Here is an 11742-nt window from a genome sequence, read left to right as displayed (position 1 = left end):
TATGTACATGAATGTATCGTTAAAGTGTATGTATGCATATAAGATAAACAGAGAGTAGCAGCTGCGTAAAATAGAGGTTGGGGCGGGGCGGGGGGGGGGGGGGCACACAATGCAGATAGTCTGGGTAACCATTTGGTTACCTGTTCAGGAGTCTTATAACTTGGGGGTAAAAAAACTGGCTTGGGGGTAAAAACTGGCTCATGGTAATGACTGGAGTGGAGTAGGTGGAATGGTATCAAATACATTCCATTTGCTCTGTTCCGGCCATTATTATAGGCCGTTTTCCCCTCAGCTGCCACCTGTGCTCAGAGCAAAATAATGAAGTGTATAAACAAAAAGGACACTTAAAATTCCTGGATGCATCTGAAAGACTCTATAGCATTATTTTTGAGGTGTGGTCTGAAAAACAGATACTAAAGGGGAAAAACATCTGATTTGGAATACAAACACCAAATAACATGACCAAATATGACTAACAAAATCTAGATGAACAGATACATAAATACACAAACAGTGGAAAATAAAGTAATATTCAGCCTTTCCACACTTTCACAGACATTTCCTCATGTTGTACTGTTGTTGCAGCCTGGTCTCATTGACTAAACGTAACATAGTATATGTGACAAAATGGCGCCGACAGAGAGGGCTGCGTCGCTTCTTGTCCTTAGGAAACTTTGTAGTATTTTTATTTATTTATTTAATGTTTTTTTTCTTACATTGTTAGCCCAGAAAATCGTAAGTGTTATTACATACAGCCGGGAAGAACTATTAGATATCAGAGCGGCGTCAACTTACCAGCACTACGACCAGGAATACAACTTTCACAAGTGGATCCTTTGTCCGAACGACTGTACCCAGGACATTTGAGCTGATTCCAGAGGCTGACCCAAAACCACGCCGCTAGAGAAGAGGTAGACGGAGCGGTCTTCAGGTCAGACTTCGGAGGCGCTCACTGCACCCACAGCGTCAGAGTATATTAATCGCCAATGTCCAGTCTCTAGATAACAAGGTAGAAGAAATTAGGGCAAGGGTTGCTTTCCAGAGAGACATCAAGGATTGTAACATATGTTGGGGATGAATCAGAATTAGTTTGGTAACATTGATAAATAATATGTTTTATTTACATAATAATGCTTATGTGAGATATTTGTCATTAGGATGTTTTCTTTTGGATAATACTGTTGGCAGTTGCATTTTCCTCCCTCTCTTCTCCCAGGGCTTAGTCACTAGGGGCCCAGAGAGGGGAGAGGTCAGGCTTGTCTTCATATGTCAATACATCTGTTAAACCATGTGATGCTATGAAGAATATCAGAAGGGGAGGAGGACAGAATGGAGGCTTTGTCTTTCTTGTCTGTAACTATTGTATGTCCCCTCTGAGGTTGCCCTTATCTTGATTTAGTATATGACCTAAGAGGCTCACTGTCTTCTCTGATCTTGTCCAGGAGGGGGTGTATTTGAGATGGGAGTATCTAGAATTGACAATTGATATATGCCATTGGATGAGGTAATGGTTTGGTAATATTAAGTACCAAGAACGAGAAGTAGAACCTTGTCTAAGAGAGCAAACTGAACGATAATTTATAGCTAATGCTGTCTGGCTATGGGATACTCCTCTCAAGTAAAGTCTTCCTTTGTAATGTTCCTAAGATCTGTGTTTCATCATGTGAGTTGAGATGGGTGTGTCTTGGATATAAATTATACTAAGACCTGTTTTGTAAGCACTCTCAGAGAATTAATTTATAGACACTGAATTGATCTGAGAGTCAAACAGGGCTATGGTGAAGCTCATATAATTAAAAGATGGACTTCATAAAATAACTCTGACTTGTGTGTGGTTTGCTCTCCCAATGTTTAGTAATACAGGAAATTACCACAACACATACAATCCCAAACAAGCAAATTGTCAGTATAGAGACAAAGTGGAGTCGCAATTCAACGGCTCAGACACGAGACGTATGTGGCAGGGTCTACAGACAATCACGGACTACAAAAAGAAAACCAGCCATGTCACAGACACTGACGTGTTGCTTCCAGACAAATTAAACACCTTCTTAGCCCGCTTTGAGGATAATACAGTGCCACCAAGGACTGTGGGTTCTCCTTCTCCGTGGCCGACGTGAGTAAGACATTTAAACGTGTTAACCCTCTTAAGGCTGCCGGACCAGACGGCATCCCTAGCCGTGTTCTCAGAGCATGCGCATACCAGCTGGCTGGTTTGCTTACAAACATATTCAATCACTCCCTATCCCAGTCTGCAGTCCCCACATGCTTCAAGATGGTCACCATTGTTCCTGTACCCAAGAAGGCCGCCTCAATATGTCCACAGACGATGCCAGCGCCATAACACTGCACACTGCCCTATCCCATCTGGACAAGAAGAATACCTGCAGTATGTAAGAATGCTGTTCATTGACTATAGCTCAGCATTCAACACCATTGTACCCTCCAACCTCATCATTAAGCTAGAGGCCCTGGGTCTCAACCCCACCCTCTAAGACCAGGTTGCAGCCAGTCAGCCAGCCCAGCCCATCCAGTTCTCCACTGCTGTACTGACAGATCAAATCCCCATGGGCAATGTGCTATTCAATCACAGCAAAGAGATTCTTCAGCAGATCAAGCTTTTCAAACATGTCAAAGTTCCAAGTTCAAGAAGAGGTATTTTAGACTAACAATCCACTTAGGGGTTGGAGAATTGTCTGAAGTTCTGCTCAACAGATGCAGTCTTCAGCTTAGGCCTTTCTGTCAATCCGTCCACTCTTCCCAGCAGCCCTCCTCCAATCTCGTCCTCTCTGTTCTGTAAGGCTGGCTGCTGATCTGCCAGCTGCTAGGGCAAACTCGGTATCTGAAAGGTAGAGAGGAGGTATTAACATCTGAATGAATATATAATATTTGCCATGCTGTAATTTAATAACTGCATAATAGCCTGTAATGTTAAATAGTCGTTTTTCAAATACTAAATAGGTTAATTATATAGCTTTAGCCAACCATTGATTCATTTGGCCTAGGATAAAAACACCCACACTTTTGTTATTCATCCCATAATACGCGACACATAAGGGTTATCTTTTTCTCCATATTGGCATGGCTCGTTTGCGGGGCTTGGTGGCTTGACTCCGGTACTGCATCCAACCCAACAGTTTATGAGCTATCATTATACAGCAGGAAGATGAGTACACTGGGATCCATCAGAACAAACGGTAATGGGTTGCTGTGCAGTGGTGATGCCCAGGTTGACTAATAACCCGCAGTCCCCGTGGTTATATCCGCTGGGTGGATAGGTTTAGGGTCATTAAATATTGTGTTGCTGAAGGGCAGGTGGGTGGCGGACAGATTGAATAAAGATCAACAGTACCTTTAAAAATCCAGAAAGGTACAGTACCAGGCAAACATTTGGACACACCAACTCATTCAAGGGGTTTTCCTTATGTTTACTATTTTCTACATTCTAGAATAATAGTGAAGACATCCAAACTATGAAATAACACATAACACAATAATCATGTACTAACCAAAAGCGTTAAACAAATCAAAATAGATTTTAGATCTTAGATTCTTCAAAGTAGCCACCCTTTGCCTTGATGACATCTTTGCACACTCTTGGCATTCTCTCAACCAGCTTCACCTGGAATGCTTTTCTCTCAACCAGCTTCACCTGGAATACAGTTGAAGTCGAAAGTTTACATACACTTAGGTTGGAGTCATTAAAACTCGTTTTTCAACAACTACACACATTTATTGTTAACAAACTATAGTTTTGGCAAGTCGGTTAGGACATCTACTTTGTGCATGACACAAGTAATTTTTCCAACAATTGTTTACAGACAGATTATTTCACTTATAATTCACTGTATCACAATTCCAGTGGGTCAGAAGTTTACATACACTAATTTGACTGTGCCTTTAAACAGCTTGGGAAATTTAAAAAAATGTATGTCATGCTTTAGAAGCTTCTGATAGGCTAATTGACATCATTTGAGTCAATTGGAGGTGTACTTGTGGATGTATTTCAAGGCCTACCTTCAAACTCAGTGCCTCTTTGCTTGACATCAAGGGATAAATCAAAATAAATCAGCCAAGACCTCAGAATTGTTTTTGTAGACCTCCACAAGTCTGGTTCATCCTTGAGAGCAATTTCCAAATGCCTGAAGGTACAGCGTTCATCTGTGCAAACAATAGTACGCATGTATAAACACCATGGGACGACGCAGCCGTCCCACTGTTCGGGAAGGAGACGCGTTCTGTCTCCTAGAGATGAACGTACTTTGGTGCAAAAAAGTGCAAATCAATCACAGAACAACAGCAAAGGACCTTGTGAAGATGCTGGAGGAAACAGGTATAAAATTATCTATATCTACAGTAAAACGAGTCCTATATTGACATAACCTGAAAGGCCGCTCAGCAAGGAAGAAGCCACTGCTCCAAAATCGCCATTAAAAAGCCAGACTACGGTTTGCAACTGCACATGGGGACAAAGATCGTACTTTTTGGAGAAATGTCCTCTCGTCTGATGAAACAAAAATGAACTGTTTGGCCATAATGACCATTGTTATGTTTGGAGGAAAATGGGGAAGGCTTGCAAGCCGAAGAACACCATCCCAACCGTGAAGCATGGGGGTGGCAGCATCATGTTGTGGGGGTGCTTTGCTGCAGGAGGGACTGGTGCACTTCACGAAACAGATGGCATGATGAGGCAGGAAAAATGTGTGGATACATTGAAGCAACATCTCAAGACATCATTCAGGAATTTAAAGCTTGGTCGCAAATGGGACTTCCAAATGGACAATGACCCCAAGCATACTTCCAAAGTTGTGGCAAAATGGCTTAAGGACAACAAAGTAAAGGTATTGGAGTGGCCATCACAAAGCCCTGTCCTCAATCCAATAGAAAATTTGTGGGCAGAGCTGAAAAAGCATGTGCGAGCAAGGAGACCTATAAACCTGACTCAGTTACGAGGAATTGGCCAAAATTCACCCAACTTTTTGTGGGAAGCTTGTGGAAGGCTACCCAAAATGTTTGACCCAAGTTAAACAATTTAAAGGCAATGCTACCAAATACTAATTGAGTGTATGTAAACTTCTGACACACTGGGAATGTGATGAAAGAAATAAAAGCTGAAATAAATCATTCTCTCTACTATTATTCTGACATTTCACATTCTTAAAATAAAGTGATGATCCTAACATTTTACTAGGATTTGTGAAAAAGGAATTGTGAAAAACTGAGATTAAATGTATTTGGCTAAGGTGTATGTAAACCCCTGACTTCAACTGTGTATCCCACATATGCTGAGCACTTGTTGGCTGCTTTTACTTCACCCTGCGGTCCAAACCATCTCAATTGGGTTGAGGTCGGGTCATTGTGGAGGCCAGGCTATCTGATGCAGCACTCCATCACTCTCCTTCTTGGTAAATAGCCCTTACAAAGCCTGGAGGTGTGTTGAGTCATTGTTCTGTTGAAAAACAAATGATATTCCCACTAAGCACAAACTAGATGGGATGGCATATTGCTGCAGAATTCTGTGGTAGCCATGCTGGTTAAGTGTGCCCTCCTGCAGCCAGGGCAACAGAGTCTGCAGGTAGACCTGCAGCAGTATGGCAGCGTTGCTAAGGCGGCCAAGAGAACAGACGACCATATGTGGCTTTCATGTCTCGGGGGCATGCTGGCTTCAGTCGTGGGTTCCGCCCTATAATCTCCCGGTCTGGGAGGACCATGTCAGCTATCATAGTGTCCATGGTCGGGTACTCCCGGAGGCCGAGTGACTCTGCGCCCGCAACATAACTCCATGGTCCAGTCTCTGCTGGGTCGGAAGCGCCCCCTGGCAGAGACCCAGCTCTCCTGCAAGGCCTCACGGAACTCAGCAGAGATGGGGACAGATGGAGAGTCATCACTGTCCACCAGTTTGATTCCCAGTGCAGTGGCTACCCGAGTGAGTAGGCTCCTCATAGCCTCTCGAGCCGCTGGGGGCGATGAAGCCCCGCTGCCGGCTTCTGATGGCCTGTCAGCCTGGTAGCCCCGCTGACCGTGATGAACAGTGCCAGCATCATCCCCCAGGAACAGCCTATCACTGGTCAACAGGGAACAGCTGTCAGTGCCATCGAAGCTATCAACCTCCTAATGCAGGGCATGCACCCTGTTCAAGGTGGTCCCAGCGGTTTCGACTGCTGCCCCCGTCCAGGACTGGCAGCAGATGGGCTCTGCCTGTAGTGGCGCCAACCATGCTTCCTGGGAGGGGTATTGGGCCCAGTAGAGGGGCTAACAGCTCACTGGTGCACCACTCGTGAGGGAGGGAGCTCGTCCCCAGCCTAAGCCCAAGTCTGGCTGACACAATTGTGCATGGCCTCCAATCGCACCAGGTCCAGGCGTTCTGAGAACACCAGACAAAACAGGCTCAAACCCAGACAGTGCATTTACGAAGTATGCGGATCCCCAGGGGGGAAGCCACCATCACACAAAGGGAAGCCATTAGCTCAGCCAAGCAAACAAGGCCATGAAGCAAGGGTTCGACACCCTTGGAGAGCTTATGTCATGATCCGCTTGGAGGAATAGGAACCCGGGATACGGGATTGCTCGTCTCATGAAGTTAAGGTATTGGAAGAGGGCGGATGGCACGAGCCTGGAATGGAGGTTGTCCGAGCAGCGGGATCCAGGATCGGTGTAAGCGCGTGGAATATTCTGTTTATTTTCAAGAGCAATTAGTTTTTATGGAATTGCATCCGAGTTTCATTCGAGGCCAGCTCCCTCCTAATTTGCGCCTTACAACCACCCACCTATATGGATGTGTGCGCTGTCATTAGGTAGCCTAACTGCCCGTGCAATAGTCTGATCTAACTATAGACTATGGCTAGGCTACAGCCGAATTTATGCCACTACACCTATCAATACAGTGTGTAACCCAACCATTTTTGTAGGAGTTGGTAGTCTGATCAAAAACAGGATGTGTGATTGATGCCACCGAAGAGAAGAGGACAGGGGAGGATGTTGCCGTGGAGACGTGGGGTTGCTAGGGGCGATATCATCATTCCCTTGTTCATCTTTTTTCCCAAGTGAATTTCTCGTTTGACCAGGGCAACACCACCTGTACTCTTGACCAGGTAGCCAAGATAAATAACAGGATGCAATTTTCTTAAATGATGACATATTAAACTTATAATTAGCCTACAAATTGGTCTGCCAGTTTTATATGAATATGCACCATCGATGTCACTTGTCACAATGTGTCATAAGCAAATTAATTTATATTTATTGTAAAACTAAACTGAAGCAATGTGGTGCATGACATTTACTGTTTTAATGAATAATAGTCATCATCTCAAAACATACAATTTGGTACAATGTCAATAACATTTTGCTTGATAATACATGCTCTTCATTTTCCTCTTATAGTCATCTTCTATTTGCCCCAGAACATTTGTACTCTATTTGGAAGGCAATTTTAACAAGGCACCTATCACATTCTAATATAGGGCATGCAATCCCTCTCCGTCTTCCGTCTCTCTTGCTTGAAGTTTGACCAGCCGCACTCTATGACAAACAGCTATACAGCATGGCTCTCATATCAATAACCTATACATTTATTTCAGCACTGTAGCTAACCGATAGGATTCGACGTCAGACACGTTCTCCATTTCTTCTACACCCTAACTCTATTAGGATGATTACCACAACAGAGCAGTGTCTTGTCTCTGAAGACAGAAGGGGCAATTTCCTGCTTTGGCAGTTAGAAATGCATACAGTGAGCCATCTCACCTCTTGCTCCTTTGACCTCCAACTATCCGGACTGTCCACCTGGAGAAGTCCCAGACTTCAGGACTCAGTCAGTCGAATCTGCAGCTGCTCCATTGATTGCAATGGTACATGGATGAGTGTATGTGTGTGTGGGGTTTGTGAACGTGTTCAGTGGATGTTATAGACACTTCACTCACAGTTAGGAAGTCAATGCTATCCTGATATTGAGGTGTGTGTGTGTCAGGTGCAAGACAACACAAGCAGTTCTTCTGCTGTGTTATCGCCTAAATTTCACAAAGCCACAACTAGGCTGCAGACTCTCCCCTTCAACACCATCTCCTCCCTCACTAATTCGGTGGAGTCCTGCAGACACACAAAGGCAGATATTCATAGGTTATTCACAGAGCAGCATAGCTTAGAATAAATAAGTGAATAGAAGTTCATTAATTCAGAGTGTACTTACAGGGACGTAGTCTTCGTTAGTGAAAACCTACGCTATTGGTTGTACCGGGACTGGAAGCACGGTCGCTCTGCTGAAAATTGACAAAAGGAGAATGATAAGAAAACTACAAATATTAGAATCACCTTCCTGAACTGTCTCTTGAACTGTTCTTGAAAGCGATGAAAACCTCCCAGAAACAACCAAGAAATAGTGGAACCATAATACTCACTGTGAGGCGTAGGTCATATGTGTTGTTACCGAAACCTCGGTCCACAGCCCAGCCAGTCATTGCCTTTGTTTTGTCCTGGATGTGCAGGTAGTAGTACAGCAAGGCTCCCAGAGACGCCAGCAGCAGCACTACCATGATGATCGAAGCTGCAATATCCCTTGTGTTGTCTCACAGTACGGACATCTGCAGTCCTCATGTCTCCTTGCAGCATGCCTAAGGCACGTTAACGAAGATGAGCAGGGACCCGTGGCATCTTTCTTTTGGTGTTTTTCAGAGTCAGTAGAAAGGCCTCTTTGGTGTCCTAAGTTTTCATAACTGTGACATTAATTACCTACCGTCTGTAAGCTGTTAGTGTCTTAACGACCGTTCCACAGGTGCATGTTCATTAATTGTTTATGGTTCATTGAACAAGCATGGGAAACTGTGTTTAAACCCTTTACAATGAAGATCTGTGAAGTTATTTGGATTTTTACAAATTATATTTGAAAGACAGGGTCCTGAGAAAGGGATGTTTATTTTTTTGCTGAGTTTAGTAGACATATCTAGGAAAACCAATGTTCCAAAGGCTGGGCCTAACATAGTGTATAAGATGTCATACAATACGTTTTGTAGGGATTCCTATGTTGATGATGTCAAAACTATTTGCTGGTCTGTGGTGTGTACCAGTGTCAGGCCCTGGCCTTAGTTATCTTTGTTTTCTTTATTATTTTGGTTAGGCCAGGGTGTGACATGTGTGATTTATTGTGTTTTGTCTTGTCTAGGGGTTTATTAGATTAATGGGGTTGTGTTCAGTTTAGTTGTCGAGGTAAGTCTATGGTTGCCGAGAGTGGTTCTCAATCAGAGGCAGGTGTTTATCGTTGTCTCTGATTGGGAACCATATTTAGGCAGCCATATTCTTTGGGTATTTTGTGGGTGATTGTTTCCTGTGTCAGTGCCAGTCGGGACTGTTTCGGGTTTTCACGTTTCTTGTTTTGTAGTTGTGTTCATGTTGAGATTTTCTTATTAAAAGAACCATGGACACTTACCACGCCGCATATTGGTCCTCCGATCCTTCTCGCCTCTCCTCTTCAGATGAAGAGGAGGAAAACCTTGACAACCAGACGCTGCGCTTGACACATTTATGAAATTCCTGTTACTAGTAAGCATTCACCATTAACAAAATGACCGTAAAAACTGTTAAATCCCCGGAGATTGACGGGCAATTACATGGTGGAGATGGACGAGGCAAAAGAAATGGTAAATAAGTCTGGCTGCACAACCGAATGATAAACGTACTGCAAATTGAGAAATCATGTGACTAAATTGAATAAAAAGAAGAAATTCTACTATGAAACAAATATGAATTATATAAAGAATGATAGTTAAAAAGCTTTGGAGCACCATTTTGGGCAAAAAGGCAAACTCAGCTCCATTCATTGAATTAGATGGCTCATTCAATCACAAAACGGACTGATATTTGCAATAACTTTAAGGATTTTTTCATTGGCAAGATTAGCAAACATAGGCATGGCTTGACAGCAACAAACGCCGATACTACATATTCACGTATAACTGATCGGAAGGATAAACACTCCAAACAGCCTACCCGACCACTCAGATGTGTACGCATGGTCCTAAGGCAGACTGTTGCCTTGTTTTATATCACATTCCAATGATAAAACTGGGGGGGTGGACAAAAATGCAATTTCAGAAAGTGAAAAATATGACGTCATTGATTATAGAATGAATCTCCTCCTCTCGACCAAGACAAAGCAGGTTCAAAAGTGAATTCCAACTCACCAGGGCACACACATGACACACAATATAACTGGATTAACTCCTGAAGTTTCACCATAATTTATTACCACTTTAGCAGACAGTTCCAGATAGGGAAAACCTGGAGAGGCTCTCGCTGTCTTATTTGATTGCCACAGAGTTATAGTTGAGTCGGTTCAAATATAGGTTAATGATCCTTTTTGCTTACTTAAAACCCACAACCCATTCCTCCCCAACCGAGTTGGAATGGTGTTTATTATGTTTAATTACTCCTTGTTCATGCTACATAATCCCTTCCATATGAACTAACTTTATTAATCAGGTATAATAAAACAGGGTCGAGTTTAATTAGTTATACAGTGCCTTGCGAATGTATTCGGCCCCCTTGAACTTTGCGACCTTTTGCCACATTTCAGGCTTCAAACATAAACATATAAAACTGTATTTTTTTGTGAAGAATCAACAACAAGTGGGACACAATCATGAAGTGGAACGACATTTATTGGATATTTCAAACTTTTTTAACAAATCAAAAACTGAAAAATTGGGCATGCAAAACTATTCAGCCCCTTTACTTTCAGTGCAGCAAAAGTTCAGTGAGGATCTCTGAATGATCCAATGTTGACCTAAATGACTAATGATGATAAATACAATCCACCTGTGTGTAATCAAGTCTCCGTATAAATGCACCTGCACTGTGATAGTCTCAGAGGTCCGTTAAAAGCGCAGAGAGCATCATGAAAAACAAGGAACACACCAGGCAGGTCCGAGATACTGTTGTGAAGAAGTTTAATGCCGGATTTGGATACAAAAAGATTTCCCAAGCTTTAAACATCCCAAGGAGCACTGTGCAAGCGATAATATTGAAATGGAAGGAGTATCAGACCACTGCAAATCTACCAAGACCTGGCCATCCCTCTAAACTTTCAGCTCATACAAGGAGAAGACTGATCAGAGATGCAGCCAAGAGGCCCATGATCACTCTGGATGAACTGCAGAGATCTACAGCTGAGGTGGGAGACTCTGTCCATAGGACAACAATCAGTCGTATATTGCACAAATCTTGCCTTTATGGAAGAGTGGCAAGAAGAAAGCCATTTCTTAAAGATATCCATAAAAAGTGTTGTTTAAAGTTTGCCACAAGCCACCTGGGAGACACACCAAACATGTGGAAGAAGGTGCTCTGGTCAGATGAAACCAAAATTGAACTTTTTGGCAACAATGCAAAACGTTATGTTTGGCGTAAAAGCAACACAGCTCATCACCCTGAACACACCATACCCACTGTCGAACATGGTGGTGGCAGCATCATGGTTTGGGCCTGCTTTTCTTCAGCAGGGACAGGGAAGATGGTTAAAATTGATGGGAAGATGGATGGAGCCAAATACAGGACCATTTTGGAAGAAAACCTGATGGAGTCTGCAAAACACCTGAGACTGGGACGGAGATTTGTCTTCCAACAAGACAATGATCCAAAACATAAAGCAAAATCTACAATTGAATGGTTCAAAAGTAAACATATCCAGGTGTTAGAATGGCCAAGTCAAAGTCCAGACTTGAATCCAATCGAGAATCTGTGGAAAGAACTGAA

Source organism: Oncorhynchus masou, chromosome 28 (assembly GCF_036934945.1).
Source record: "Oncorhynchus masou masou isolate Uvic2021 chromosome 28, UVic_Omas_1.1, whole genome shotgun sequence".
Lineage (NCBI taxonomy): Eukaryota > Metazoa > Chordata > Actinopteri > Salmoniformes > Salmonidae > Oncorhynchus > Oncorhynchus masou.
Note: the sequence above shows the minus strand (reverse complement) of the source record.